The following is a 3,647-nucleotide window of genomic DNA, read 5'->3' on the forward strand; positions in this document are numbered from 1 at the left end:
ACACACACACACACACACACACACACACACACACACACACACACACACTCACACACACACACACTCACACACACACACACACACACTCACACACACATACACACACACACACACAGAGAGATACAAAGACACACAGACACCTAAACACACACACCTAAACACACTTAAACACACTCACATACACACACACACACCTACACAAACAAGGAAGTCTGGATAACATTCGGTCAGTGACACAAAACACCCTGCAATACAAACTAACACACACACTCACAATGAGATACGGTGTGTATGTGTGTGTGTGTGTGTTCATACCTCAGGGAGAATAAGGGATCATGCCTGTTTCTGTTCTTCTCTGCTCGTCGATCAACACCTGAAACACATAAATAAAGTAATTTAAACAATAAATATACAACATCAGGTTTAGATTCCAGAGGACAGACATGTACCCGTCTGTCTCCATCTGTCACCATCTGTCCCCAGAGACAGATCAGTTGCTGTCTAATGTCTAATGTCTACACATTTAAAGTACTTTTACTCTCTACTTCTACTACATCTCAGACTTTTACTGCTTATTAAAACACAAAACATATTCTCAGACTTAAAGGGTTAATAATATAAAGCTGATTATTAAGCGTTAAAGGGACACACGTGTCCTCTTACAGAGTTATTTATAGATCTATGTTATCACTCTATAATATCTATAAATATTAACCGTACAGATGTTTGTCTTCTCTTTCATTTAGTGAGACCAGATGTTCATCTGTGACTTTCAGGAGACAGGAAGCAGCCTCCTCATCCTTCACAATAAAGTGCTAAACCTCTAAGACCCCAGAAGGAGAAGCTGACAGCTGAACAGTCGTCCTCCTGTTTGCTCTGCATCTATTTATAGATTCACAGTTTCTATTTATTATTTATTCCCTGTTCTCTGTTGCTAAGCGACGATGAGTTTGATGTGAAGATGAAATCTCACAAAGAGAGACCTGAACGCTGCTCCCATCAGACGTTTCACACCAACAGGAAGTGAGGTCAGCCATGCTTTCTTCATCACACACTTCTTTACACTAAAGATTAGTTTCTGTCCGGTTTAAATGAAGTGAGTTATGATGATCAGTGAGGTTAAAAAAAATAAAAAATAAAAATAAACAATAAAATAAAAATAAACAATAAAATAAAAATAAACAATAAATTAAACAATAAACAATAAACATAAAAATAAACAATGAAGAACAAAAAATCAAATGAATCTGTTGTAAAAAATGAAGACGTTCAGGTGATTATCAGACCTCAGGTGCAAATACTGTATATATGAATATATTAATAATAATAACAATAATTATTCTTCTCCATCATCTCATCACACATGACAGACGTCTTTAAATACTTGAACAGAGTTTGTTCAGTCTCTCGTTCTGTAGATCTGTGAGTCGCTGGGACGGGACATAACTCAGCGGCATGCTGGGAGATATCTGAAGGGTTGCTAGGTTACCACACCCAGCCGTCCAATCAGCTGTCAGAAATGTGGGAGAGACAAAGAGAGATGCTGCACTAAAATAGACCTCCCACCATCAGACCACCAACACACACACACACACACACACACACAGAGACACAGACACACACACCCTAACACTAACACACACAATCTGATGAAAGAATGAAGAAATAAAGTACAAAAAATAAAAACACCACAAAGTTTAAAGATAAAAATGTAAAATTCTCAAATCTAAGTCATAATAAAATACTATACGTAATCAGTAAAACTGACTGAGAGGAGTAAAACTATCTGTAGTACAATTTATTTCAACAGCACTAATTCATCAGTACAACACAAAACAGAGGTGGAAGAAGTACTCAGTAAAAGTAAAACTAATACCACGCTGTGAAAATACTCCACTACGCGTTAAAGTCCTGCATGACTGAAGTAACAGTACATAAATGTAGTAAAAGTATTGGTTGATCAGTGAAATGTTTTACTCTTATATCTGATGTTTCTGATATTACTGCTGCATTAATGTGTACGTTGCGTTTTACTGCTGTGGATGTTTTTTTTAACTCTTTAAAAAATGTCATCTTGTTGTGTTGTTGATACCAGAATCAACATCACACACATTTCAGATGATAAACTGATTTGAGGCTCTGGTGGGCTACGATATCAACGAAGCTTCGCTTATAGTTTAAACGGCTACGAGGCTAAATTATGAGCATTATTTTGATGTTTTAACTCTCTCTTTTTTGACTGACTTTTATGCAGGACAGCATCCAAAGGTTTATACACCCTCAATTTGTCTTTTTATGTCTTTCCAGCTGGACACCAGCCTACTGTTTTCCTGTTACCACTGTAGCATTAAAGCATGGTGGAATTAGCACGCTAACTAGCAGAAGGCTTGCTAATTCTATCAAGCTTTCATGCAACACTGGTGACAGAAAATGATCTGAATAGAGCATCTGATGGAGCATAAGTTGTTAATTTCTTCTCATTAAGTGGCTAGCTAGTTAGCTAGCTACCTTGCTAATTCCATTATGCTGTCATGCTAACGTTACACAGAAAAAGAGCCAAACAGCAGGCTGGTGGCCAGCGACAATGCTACCTCACTTCTCGCCGCTGAGAGACTACTCGCCGCTGAGAGACTACCAAGAGGAGAGCAGGCAGGAGCTCTAAAGACTAGCTAGCTAACTAGCCAGCTCTGGAGATAGGCAAGCTAGGTAGCTAACTAGTCAGCTCTGGAGATAGGCAAGATAGTTAACTAACTAGCCAGCCGTCCTCTCCGGAGCTCCCGTCTACTCCCATTAAAGTAGTCTGTCAGCAGCGTAAAAGTTGGTTAATTTGGTGACAGTTTATCACAAACATTCATCATCAACACATAAAGGAAACACTTCATCCTTCAGTTCATCACAAACATTCATCATCAACACATAAAGGAAACACTTCATCCTTCAGTTCATCACAAACATTCATCATCAACACATAAAGGAACACTTCATCCTTCAGTTTATCACAAACATTCATCATCAACACATAAAGGAACACTTCATCCTTCAGTTCATCACAAACATTCATCATCAACACATAAAGGACCACTTCATCCTTCAGTTCATCACAAACATTCATCATTAACACATAAAGGAACACTTCATCCTTCAGTTCATCACAAACATTCAACATCAACACATAAAGGAAACACTTCATCCTTCAGTTCATCACAAACATTCATCATCAACACATAAAGGAAACACTTCATCCTTCAGTTCATCACAAACATTCATCATTAACACATAAAGGAACACTTCATCCTTCAGTTCATCACAAACATTCATCATCAACACATAAAGGAACACTTCATCCTTCAGTTCATCACAAACATTCAACATCAACACATAAAGGAAACACTTCATCCTTCAGTTCATCACAAACATTCATCATCAACACATAAAGGAACACTTCATCCTTCAGTTCATCACAAACATTCATCATCAACACATAAAGGAACACTTCATCCCTCAGTTTATCACAAACATTCATCATCAACACATAAAGGAACACTTCATCCCTCAGTTTATCACAAACATTCATCATCAACACGTAAAGGAACACTTCATCCTTCAGTTTATCACAAATCAAAATCACATCTGGAGATACGTGGTTT

This window comes from Anarrhichthys ocellatus, unplaced genomic scaffold, assembly GCF_004355925.1.
Source record: "Anarrhichthys ocellatus isolate YVR2014 unplaced genomic scaffold, GSC_Weel_1.0 scaffold234, whole genome shotgun sequence".
Lineage (NCBI taxonomy): Eukaryota > Metazoa > Chordata > Actinopteri > Perciformes > Anarhichadidae > Anarrhichthys > Anarrhichthys ocellatus.